This window comes from Protopterus annectens, chromosome 12.part0, assembly GCF_019279795.1.
Source record: "Protopterus annectens isolate FY-2018-M chromosome 12.part0, PAN1.0, whole genome shotgun sequence".
In the NCBI taxonomy this organism is placed as follows: domain Eukaryota; kingdom Metazoa; phylum Chordata; order Ceratodontiformes; family Protopteridae; genus Protopterus; species Protopterus annectens.
In genome coordinates, this window is record NC_056746.1 from 467187787 (window position 1) to 467201130 (window position 13344).

General features: G+C 42.3%; 1 protein-coding gene across 1 annotated transcript in view; it reads right to left on the minus strand.

Annotated features, from left to right (window-relative positions):
• TMEM114 (transmembrane protein 114) overlaps positions 1–13344 on the minus strand; it is a 1025745-nt gene that overhangs the window by 185095 nt on the left and 827306 nt on the right. The window lies entirely within an intron of this gene.

Genomic DNA, 13344 nt, shown 5'->3' on the forward strand with positions numbered 1-13344 from the left:
TCAGGCAGTGGGATGTCAGTTCTGAAGGGTAGGAAGTCAGAAACTAATATGCAGGTAATTAAAAGCTAAGATCTGTAGTACACTGGTATGCCTCTATGCAGCAGGATAGGTAAGACAACAAACTGAAATGGGGTACCCGACATATCAGTACAGTCCTAACAAATGTGTACAAGTGTCAGGTGTGCCTCCCATCCTATGTAGAAATGTAGTCACAGTCAGGTGTGCCCCCCCAATCCTGTGCAGAAATGTAGAATTAGTCAGGTATGCCCCCCATCCTACATAGAAATGTAGTAACAGTCAGGTGTGTCCCTAATCCTGTGTAGAAATGTAGAAATAGGTGTGCCCCCCCATCCTATGTAGAAATGTAGTAACAGTCATGTGTGCCCCACCCCCACAATCCTATGCAGAAATGCAGAAATGTAGAAATGCAGAACTGCAGAAATGTAGAAACAGACCATGCTAAATGATCGACGGATACCCTGCAGAGACAGCATGCTACCTGTAGGTGTATAACACAAAGGTCAGCACTGCAGTACAAACGACCTGGACTCAATCCACACATTCAATACAGACGGCCATACTGGGCATGCCCACATGCTTAGAGAAATGAAGGCAATGTCAGTCAACAACATACTGAAAGGTAATACTGGGCATGCTCACACACAAAAACAAGAAGGCCATGTCTGCAAACACCAGTGGACCAGACATATATGGCAGCCACAGATGTTAGTGCAGACAATCCTCAGTATGCACCACTCATGCTTTGCACACACATTGGATAGGAATACAAGCATACATGTAAGGACAGCATGCTATAATAAGCCAAAGGTAGACATACATAGATGTGTGGAAGAGGGTGACTGTGACAAGAAGCCATCCAGGCCTGTCCCACCCAGCACACAGGCAAAGGGCAACAACCACATGAGTGTCAGATGTCATTCACTGCAGATACTAGCCACCGGTGTCTGTCACCATTACAGAGTATGTGGTGCACGTGCCAGCTGTGCAACATGACTGTTCAAGGAAGTAGTCATCTAGCAGCTGTATACATGTATCTGTGAAATATGACCCAGGTTGTGCCTGCATGTGGCATGTCAACCCCTAGATGAATGGGTTATGGCCCATGCACACACACACACTGCCCTCCCCATATCCCCACTATGACAAGCCTGCTGAGGTCATCCACTGTAAAATACACATTTGGGAGAGCTGCATCCTAGTAATCTCCATAGTGCGTGCTGTGACTGTGTACTGCTGAAGTGTGATAAACTAGTTAGGTAGGAGTCCTAACCCCAGCCTTGGCAACTGTTTGTGTGTGTGTGTGTGTGTGTGTGTGTGTGTCTGTCTGACTCTGTCTGTGTAAAGAGCAATGTTTTTTAGGGTAGTCACACTCCCTGCAATTGAAATGCTCTACTTTGGTAAGGCCACTGATGTCATCTACCTAGAAAAACATCCCTGGGAAGGTTGCATCCCAGTAGTCTCCATAGAGCATTCTGTAACTGTGTACTGCTGTAGTGTGATAAACTAGTAAAGAAGGAGCTCTAACCCCAGTCTTGGCAACTGTGGTTGTGTCTGTCTATGTGGAAGGAAATGCTTTTTAGGGTAGGCACACCCCTACAAGTTAAATGCTCTATTTTGGTAAGGCTGCTGATGTCATTCACCTAGAAATACATCTCTGGCAAAGCCATATTCCAGTAATCTCTATAGCACATGCTGTAACTGTGTGCTGCTGTAGTGTGATAAATTAGTTTGGTAGGAGTTCTAACCCCAGTCCTTGGCAAGTGTCTGTCTGGGTAGAAAGCAATGCTTTTTAGAGTAGACACACCACCTACAATTTAAATGCTCTACTATGGTAAGGCTGCTGATGTCATCCACCTAGAAATACACCTCTGGGAAGATTGCAGTCAAGTAATCTCCATAGCACATCCTGTAACTGTGTACTGCTGTAGTATAATAAAGTAATTAGGTGGTGTTCTAATCCCAGATAGGGCAAGTGTGTGTGACTATCTGTGTAGGGAACAATGCTTTTTAGGGTAGTCACACTCCCTAGAAGTCAAATGCTCAACTTTGGCAAGGCTGCTGATGTCATCCACCCAGAAATACATCTCTGGGAAGATTGCAGTATTGTAATCTCTGTAGCGTGTGCCATAACTGCGTAGTGCTGTAGTGTGAGTTAGAACTCTGGTAGGGTTCGATTCCCACCCATGGCAGTTCTAGATGTTTTGTGTGTGTTTCAATGTCTGTGTATTGACCAATGCATTAAAGGCTAGTCACACTCAATACATTTCAAATGCCCTACTTTGCCAATCCTGCTGATGTCATTCATTGTGAAATACACCTTTAGGAACAAAGTCATCCAGTAATCTCCGTGGTGCATCCTATAACAGTTCCATGCTGTAGTGCGATATAGATCGCTGTTAGGGGTTCTATACCCACACAAGTCGGCTGTGGATGTTTTGTGTGTGTTCCAATGTCTGTGTAGGGAACAATGCGTTTTAGGCTAGTCACACTCAGTACATGTCAAATGCCCTACTTTGGCAATCCTGCTGATGTCAGCCAATGTGATATAAACTGTTGGGGAAAACATTTGCCTGTAATCCCTGTGGTGCATCCTCTAACAGCTCTATACAGTAGTGTGATATAGACTTCTGTTAGGGGTTCTGTACCCACCTATGCTGGTTGTGGATATTTTGTGTGTGTTCCAATGTCTGTGTAGGGAACAATGCATTTTGCAAATTTATTATATGGTGGCCCTAGTATATATCACAATGTCCACTGTACAGGGATAACAGATGTGAAATAGCCGAGAGGCTGGGGTGCAAATCCATACCCATACATGTGCGACATCAAGGCCAGGCAATCACAGTTAGCAACCCCAGTATTACCCAGAGCACACTCTCAACCCATGTCTCATATATAGACACACACACACACACATGCCAAGGCAACAGCCAACATGTATGTAGTACACTGCATAATGGGGACTGATAGTAACTATGGAGTGAATGCAGTGGCCTACAGAGGGCATGGCACCCTGTCCATCTGTTCAATAGGCACATACATGCAAACAGTAAACCTTCCCTATATTCCCCACTGGACACCTGCAACACCTGTGGTGCCATCACATGTGACCCACAAAGGACATACCATGCCTGAAAACATGTCCTGTATGGACAGATGCCACTGACACCAGGGAATGTTGTTAGCAATGTAGGTGCAGGGTTAACCTGCTGTCCATTACCAGTTCCTGCCACAGGTAGCCAAGACTGGCACATCTGATGATAATCTGTGCAAAAAATATTGAGCCCGACACTCCAGGTACAGTTCCACATGTCACTGTACATGCATGTGGGAAGTGTGCACATCCCAGACACTGTCCATGTATTGGACAATGGAACACATGCATGGCAAGTGATGCACAGAATTGGCCACATGCAATAGTCACCCAGGTGACTGAATGGTGGATACAGTACCCACCTGTGTGGGCAAATGCAGAAGCCACAGACCTGAGCCACAATGCAGACTATTGTCATGTGGCCTGATGCCAAGGTATACCCATCACCTAGCCTTGTATAGCCACCTGGTACAGTCGACCACCACATACCCGTGCATAAATGCACCCATGCATATCAGTACTGGCACCCTAGGTGTCTGTGTGTGTGTGTTGTATGATGCATATGATCACATCCACACTCACTACAACCCCCAGTGGCATACTGAAGCATGCTGTCTGATGCCAGACAACTCCCCATACTTTTTGCCCATATAACCTCCATACAACTCATGTGGTGCATATGATACCTGCACAGTAATGTGTTGTGGCAATCTCACTAGTGATGAGCTGTATCCCTGGCTCTGCCAAGTGTGCCAATGTGTGTGGGTCCCTGTAAGACTGTGGCTGTGTTGACGTTGGCACCTGTTCATGGGGACAGGTAAGTGTACTTCACCTACTGTATAGCTACCATATCCCTGTTGCAGATATCACTCACCATCACATATATGTTCTGAGGACTCCACCACAGGTAACCTATGTGGCACATCCAATAACTGCATAGGATTGTGATAGCACTACATAGTCATCAGGGGTTTGATACCATGTGCTGTTAGGTGTGTGACACAAACATGCTTAGGTTTTACTCTCTCACTCCTCCCTGACTTGTCAATGCCTCTGTCTGCCTCTCTCATTCCCTCACTGGTGGATGTGGAGACCTACACCTGCTTTTCTTAGGCAGCAGCATGTGCATTTTAAGTGATGCTCATGATCAGCTGATGGCCTCTGCATGAATTGCAGCCCTCCCCTAGCTGATTGCATGTGGAACAGCTGTGGTAACATTCCCATAATCAATTGCATGGAAACACACTCCAATAGCTAGGAACATCATGTTAGTGTTGGGCCTTTTCATTCACTGTGAGCAGGAACTAGATCTGATGTTTGGCAAACAGCATCTCAGATGGATTGGGGATTTACCCCTAACAACATACACTGTGGAAACAGGACAACACATAGGAGGAGGATGCACCTTACCTGACTACAGACTGTAAGTGCTGCTATACTGCATTTGGAGTAATGCTGGTTTAAAAGTGTGTGTGTGGATATGGCTGTCCTGCATGTTTTAATACCTGCCATGTCAGTACTATGTTTATGAGGAATCCCCATCTGTAGGGTCATCAGCAGACTGGGCAGTGTGCTGTGCCTTTGGTTTCACATGTTACCCACAAAGCATCTATCTGTGAACTGCAGAAGGTAGTGTGAGGATTGCAGTGTGTAGATGGTGAAAGACGTGACAGTTACTGACCTCATATCCCTTATAGGACATATATTGTGAAAAACCCTGTTACAACAGTAAATGTATGAGGTTATCACAGCAACATGTCAATATTGGCCCTGTGTATGTGCTTCCAGCCAGAACTATCTCAACCTTTGTACATATGTCATGCATTAAGAGGTGCATATGTGCTGTACATCATCATTAGTGTCATTATATCTGATAACAAGCCAGTGAGATATCAGACTGCTACACATATTATATACAGTAGGGGTTATATTTGATGACATGACCTGGACATTCTGTGGTTGTACAGTACTGAGGTCTGTGTACTTATGGTGAATGCCGACAGTGTGTGTATTGTTAATATATACCTTGGCCTGTGTACAGACTGTGGTAGATGTCATTGTCCTAGGTCCCGTCCTATCTGATGTTACATGCTGTTCCACTGTATGTCATCATATCGGCTTACATGTTTGTAGGGCCATACACACACATGTCCCATACCACAGATGTTCATCAGACCACACTGTGTAGTGGCCCAGTATATTTAGGGTTAGTGTGTGAGTGGCACATATGAGGATGGTGTTGAACAGATAGTCCATATACAGTAATATTATGCTAGCTTAACATATGTGGTTGTGGCAGTGTTCACATTGGTTGTGGTTATGCACTTTCACACAGGTGTATCTTAACCTGTGCTGTGACATGCCTGTAGAGCCTGCTATATATGCAGGTACATGTGCATTACCCCACAGGAAATGTAGGCCAGTGTTGAGCCAGTCTGCCTGTAGCCTGCACAGTGCTTTGTTACATGCCTAGCAGCTTAGTGTACTTACACAGTGAGGTGTCATGTCCAGATACTTTCCAGATGGACTGCTGCTGGGCCTCCCTTAACAGTCATGTATGTCAGACAGAGTGGAGGGATGCTGTACAGATGTATGTCAATATCTAGTGGGTAGTATGTGGTTAGATCTGCGGTGCTGCAATGGTAGAATTGTTGCCTCACAGCATGAGGTTCTCTTGTTCGATTCTTGGCTGAAGTGCAGGAAGTGCCTTCTGTGTGGAGTCTGCATGTCCCCCCCGTGGTCGAGTGGCATTCCGAAAGACATGCATGAATGGGCATGCCTTCGTTGAAGGTTGGGCATTGAGCTGGCAACTCGGCACCATAAAAATCTGCAGTCAATTATTAGCGTACCGGAGTTCCGCTGTGGTGACCCCTAAATGGGAAAAGCCGAAAGACAAACAAACAAGTATGTGACCATGGCACCTCTGCACCAGCAGTTATTATGTGTCAGGATAGACAGAGGTGTATGAATGCATAACCTAGGGGGGTGAATGTATACCAGTCATTATGTGTTATACCCATCTACATGGCTGTTAACATCCATATTGTCAGACTTGGTCCACATGTTCTGTACTAAGGGGTTCTGTGTATAACTCTGGACTGTACAGAGGGTGTCAGAATTTCCACATCTATTGGCCAATATGTCTGCTGTAGTCCACAGGAGCATTACGTGCTTGCAGCGTTACTGTACTATGATGTCCTTTGGATGTCTGTCAGTAGCCAATGGCGCACATGTGAAAAGCAGATGCGACCTCCCACACACACTATGTCTGTGAAGACAATCCCTATTACAGTAGCAATAGTCTGCTAATATACCTACTATACATGCCTATCATCCCCTTGCACTATGAAGGTGGGACTATAGGGGCTGAGGTAGCGCTACACCCCATGTTCAGGACATATGGTGAATATATATGTGCATATGGTTATCCAGATATTTATATAGATAGTTACACATGTACATATCGACATATATAGATGGGTGTGTATATGTACATAGATATGCATATACACACCCAGATATATACATATACAGAGCAGCATATGTCTACACATATACAGATAGAGATACATATGCACATATACATATACTACGCTGCCATGCATGCCAGCAGTCCACTGCTGTTGTATCCCCCACACATACAGTGGAGCTGGGGCCATATATGTGTGGGCTTCACCTACACAATACATGTGTGCCCATATGCACTCCAGAGGCCAGTATATGTATATATGACCTTGTATTATTGATTCTGGGGGGGGATGCACCTTACATAATCTAGGTTGTTACAACATGTGGGGTATCAGGGGTAAGCTGCCTTAAGGTATCTGGATGCACAGTACCATACATGCACCTATCTTGAAATTACTTACATAAAGTGGGTTACTGGAGGCATACTGCCTCCTGCCATACAAACTGCTATGTTTGCCAGTGTGCCTGTGATGGTGTCAGATATGCCTTGTTATGTAACAGTTACATCCCATTTGGTCAACTGAAGTCTTTACCACCTAGCGATTGTGTACAGAGTGTAGATAGAAGCTGCTGGACTATGCACCTGCATCACTTACTGTTGATTGTTGAGTATCCTGTGGCCCAGTCTGTCTTTACTATTGTACAATTTGAAGGGCTTGGCCTGGACAGCAACAGTTGTGAACCTTTCCAGACTACTGTACTAATATAACTGTTTCACAGTCACATTACTCTGTTGATATGGATGTCAGTGTCTGAACAGCTATATTACATGGCATGTAATTCTGTAATAGTACACAAATAAAGGTATTTCATTTCTGCAAACCTGTGTGTGGTGTTTATCCTATGACCTCTCCGTTGGTATATGTTGCAGGCAACAAATGTGATTTGTATGGGTGGGCCATCCAGTGTCCAGTTGTTAGGGTGTTAACTGTAGGCATAGTGGGTGTACCATATTGTGTGCGCCTACTACATAAGTATCTTACTGTACATATCTGTGCGTGTGTATGTGTAGCCACATGTATATCTATATCTATATATATATATATATATATATATATATATATATATATATATATATATATATATATATATATATATATACATATATATATATATATATATATGAGATGTGTGTGTGTGTGTGTGTGTGTGTGTGTATGTATATATATATATATATATATATATCTGCATATATGTGACTGAGATATGTATCCTGGGGATATTGATAGCTTCCACATTTTACATACCCTATGTGAGCCAGACGGTACTGCATATGTTATAAATACCAGCCTGACATCATACAGGTGGGATGTAGTACTGTTAACATCATGTGCCCATGTTGTGTCAGGTCCTGGTTATGAGATCTGCAACACTTGATAGTATATTGCAGGGTGGACGTGTTTGGCTTTGGTGGGGGGGTGCCAATTCATACAAGATGTATATTGTTTGGGGCCTCTCAACCCCATTAATGGTGCATGTGAACATATATGTTTCTGTTAATCTACCATTGCTATCTACAGATGTATTGCCATATATAGCTATATAGGTATATATATATATATATATATATATATATATATATATATATATATATATATATTTGCTTACATATGTATAACTATGTCCGTATATACCTACAGAGATATATATCTGCATACATATATGTAACTTGCTGTGCATATGTAGACATATAGGTGTTGACATATTTATGTGTAGATGTAGGCATTTGCATGTATATATGTTCATATGTATATATATATATATATATGTGTGTGTGTGTGTGTGTGTGTGTGTGTGTGTATTTACATATATAGATATGTTGTACCTGTTTAGATATTAATATTTTTACACACAAACATACATGTAGATGTTGGTATACACTCTCTGAACTGTTGCATGACTGGGCCAGATGCTATGTTTCTGAGAACATCAGATTTATGCAGATGTGGGATGGCTTATTGGTAAATCACTTTCTGTATGGTGTGCAGGGACCTGGGTTTGATCCTTGCAGAGGTTGCTTATTTTGTTGTTGGGCAGAACACAGGCCATTGGATACAGAGTGATTAAGGTACTTTAAAGCAGTTGTAAGTGAGTTTGCACAGAAGTAAGCACTGCTAACTTCCAGTTACAGTTTCTTACACTCAGTTTGCTTCTAAATTGCTTAATCTGTGTAGGCATAGCTTACTCCTGCACAAACTGGCTTAAACCTGCTTACTGCTGCTTAAATGTTCTTACTCCCACTTACCCCTGGACTCATTTTGTTAAAAGAAAAGAAACATGGGTTGATAGGAAAGGGGTGAAAAATGGGGTACAAAGAGGGAAAAACAGTAGGGAAAATAGCCAGAGATGTGCAGGAAGGGTGTAGGGAAGGTCCATAGCTGTCCATTTCTTCTACAGCAACAGCTGTGCATATACACTGAATTTAGAGGTAGATTTGGACACTCAAACCCCTGGGTGGGGTGAGGACAACAATAATTTGTTGTGATGCCAATTAGACCAGATTACATGTGTCCAGTGGACATGTATGCAAAATGGACAGCTATGTATGAGGCATCATTTTTTTTTGTGGGAACAGATTGCCCTTTTTTTTCAGGTGAGACTGGGATGTTGGGGAGAGGTAGTAGGTATATTTGGGGAGGTATGTTGGTTAGGTTAACAGGCAAGTCAACAGCATTCAGGATTAGTTATAACAGCATGCATAGGTATTCCAATTAACCCAAGACACCAGATTTACAACAGTTGCAGAGCAAGCAGAACGCATGCATATATGGGACAACAGTGGCCATTACAACAGCATGCAGGTGTCATTGATGGCAACAGGCCACCAATATGGGAGTATTTTAACATGGCACATGCATAGAACCAAATGTGAATATTTATAAACCAATTGGACATATGTCCCAACAAAAGTTTGGAGTGTACACGTACCCATTAAGGTGTGTATTAGGTTATTGTTGCATATATGGTGGGGGTGAGAGAGAGAGGTCAATTAACAACTAATATATCCTTGTAGATTTCACAACTTTGTTAGTCACTGCAGTGATCTGTCCCTTACACTACCCAATGTCCTTACTTTGTACAGTGGTATGTTTGTAGATTAGTATCTACCTGGACTGTGTCCTCCATATAGTCTACATCTCTTACCTGCTATAGCTGTGGAGAAAATCTTTGTTAACACTACTGGAAAATTCCTACACATACTCCCAGATTCCATGTTGATGTTATACACATACCTAACAATCCATTATTGCACACACTCTGGTCACAGCTTGACAGGATGCAGGTGTTAATGTGACTTATTTTGAGAACTGTCATACACGTTGGGTGAGATGCTACTATGACAGGTTTGTTTTCATATACATTCTCTGACTATGTACAGGTCTTTCAGTTATATGTCAATAAACGTTGCCTACATTTCTTGGATCATCACACTGATTTGTCAGGGGAACAGATTACCGGGCAACAGATTTGGGCCATTTATTTGGATATGCTGGACAGGTCAGAACAGTTGAGGGGTATGACTATGCATACAGCTTATTACCTGAACATTCTGCCACAGTCTGTACAGTTGATCGTTGTGATTATGCTTCCAGCTTACTATCTGAACATTCCAGCAAATTCCATACATTTGAGTCTAAGTATGCATACAGCTTTCTATCTGAACATTCTCACAAACTCTGTACAGTTGTGGGGTATGATTATGCATACAACAAACTACCACTCCCGGGATTCAAACCCCTGCTGTGTGTGGTAAAAATATTACAGTTGACATCACAGTACACTGTGCTAACAGGGAAATGGTGTAAAGCATCCCAATGTTTTCTGTCTAAGTCTCTCTCAGTTGTATAGTATGACTGACCTCTTGGGACTTCCAACATTGTTATACTGAACTTTCTACGCATTTAATCTGCATTCAACAGTGTGGTTAACACTGCTTAATACAACAGTACTATTTATAGAATGTAACACTACAACAACATATGAAAGCAGAATGCACACAAGCACTCCAGTGGTTATACTTTTATTCACAAGTTATTACACCTTTATTTACACACAACCTATATGACAGTTTCCTGCCATATTGTCTAGTTTATTCAGTACATCCCATACACAATACATTTTATACTGGTACAACACTTTCTAGAACTGTTGTATTTATTTGTTATGACAATACATGCAAGATTATTACTAACCTGCCTCTCGACCCAGCCATTGCAACTAGCAGCATGGGCTTGCTGGTTCACAGCTCACTCATCTGCAGCTGTCTGGGAAGTATAGTGATATTTAGCCATTACCTATCCATAGTATACACAAGCTAGGCAATCATTATCTATGTAGTAGAATGAGTACTTACTCAGTGCTGGGGCATCGGCCATCTGCCTTGATTCTTGGATCCACTGCTCCAAGAGATCTCTCCTCCGCTGCTTCAGGTCAGCATGGTGATGCCTGACCTACTCACCAGTTCGGGGGATACCAGTGGCACTGGTGAGGTCACGGGCATGACTGTGCCAGGCCTCCACTTTATTCTGAGAGCCCTGGTACTGGTCCTGCAGTAGTCTCTGCTCATGGTGTTTTACCAGGAGCCATACCATGTATCTGGACTCCTGGGTGCCCCAGCGTTGCGCTCTAAATCAAGTGCCTTCCTCAACTCCAGCCATTCTGTCTACAGTAGGGAGCTGCAACCAGTTATGGGAAGTATTTGCACCTGTGGGGATTAAATACACCCGATTTCCCACACTTTTCTGTGATTTGACAGTTTCAAAAAGGCTAAGCTATGGGCACACCTGCTTACCTAATGTTGGCATTGCTTACCAGGGTATACCACTAGGCAGATTGAGTTAGCCAGCCTACACATTGCTTACACCAACTAAGCTGAGCTGTGCAATGCTTAGCATTGCTTAATATTTAATTTGCATTATATTTACCTTTTGGCATTGATTTATTATTTGTTACATTATATATATATGTCTGGTATCCGTGATTCATGTGTACGTACACTGTATGGGGTCCTGAAGACTTCAACACTTTATTACAATGACACTTCACATCTGGCCTTACTGCAGTACTCACGTTCACATATTTATGTTATGTAGCAGGTTATACAACATCACACTGTACATAGATTCCTTTCACATATTCAGTTTGATTTTCCTATGGTGAGGATTTGTTTGTTGAAACCTCAATTTTAGGCACTGCTATGATGGCTTAGTGGTTAACTACTGTGACTGTAATGTACAGTCTCCTGGGTTTGAGGCTTCCCGAGGCCGTTTACTTTGTTGCTGGGGAGAACATGGGCCATTTCGATACTTTGTTACTGGGCAGTACATGTGCCGTTGGATACAGAGTGATTAAGGCACTTTAAAGCAGTTGTAAGCAGGTTTGTGCAGAGGTAAGCACTGCTAACTTCCGGTTACAGTTTCTTATACTCAGCTTCTAAATTGCTTAATCTGTGTAGGCAGTCCTTACCCCCGCGCAAACACACTTAAACATGCTTACTAGTCTTACATATGCTTACTACTGCTTAGTTGCGCTTAGACCTGCTTACTAGTGCCTTATCCATTATGACACTGACACTTAATATGTCCATTTCCTGCAATACTCAAGTTCATAAATATATGTTATTTAGTGGGTTTTGCAACAAAAAATGTTGGTTATAACGTGCTTTGCCATGTAAAATAAACTGTGCTGCAGTAGGAATCAAACCAGGAATGCCTGCTCATTAGGGGAATGCTCTGCCCACTACACTACTGCTGTGCTGTTTTATCTGCATGTATCTTCCTTGTTATTCTCATCAGCCTTTTAAGCTGCTTTAATCATAGCTAAGCGATAGGCACACTCGCACACCTACGGTTAGCTGTATTCAGATTTTTTAAAAAATATATAATAGGGTTTCTTTATTTAATTTATATACACTGTTGCTATTCTACACATGGGGGACTCTTGGTGGGGATATGCGGACATCTTTGAGTGGTCTCGCTCATTACTTACCACTTCTGCTGTTCTACATTCCAGGGGCATGTGCACTCGTACATACTCTGTGTAAGCCTAGGAGCTCGGGCAGCATGCCTTATTAATATGCATGGCTTGCTGCTGTCCTGCTCCTAAATGGGCGCTTCCATGCAGGACTAAGTTAGTCCTGCACAGAAGTTTAGTAAATCCGGGAGAGTATTTACAGAAAGGTTCCAGACTGCTTACATCCAAATATGAAGAGAGGTGCCCATAATAAAGAGATAAACAGGACTTTAGGAAAATTCACAAAGAACTATATACATGAAATGGCTCAGATGAAAGTTTGAGGAAGGGGAACAAGGCCAGATTAAAACCCAAAAGGAAGTGATTCACAAAGATGTAGACATACGAGACAACAGAATCTATGATTAGACATATGAAAAAAAACTTAAATAGTATGTTCAGATGGCTTCCCAAATTGATTATTACGAGTTAGTGAAAATAAAGACTGGGGAGTATCTAGCAAAGTTGTTTAATAAAACACTGGAAGAAGAGGAGATGTTGGAATCAATGTGTAATGCAGAGATGTTTGTTTTATATATGGTAAAGGGAAGAAAGAATTTCCTGAAAAATAAGGGATCAACTTTTTTATGCAACAGTCACATGAGAAAAATTATGGTTACAATATATGCTGCTAATTTAAATCAGCTGCTGTCAAAGTAACTGGGGGCTTTGTTAAAAGTGTGTTTTCTATGTATCACTGGAGACTTTTGTAAAATTTGATAAGTTGGTATGAGAAGAAAACGCCTAAA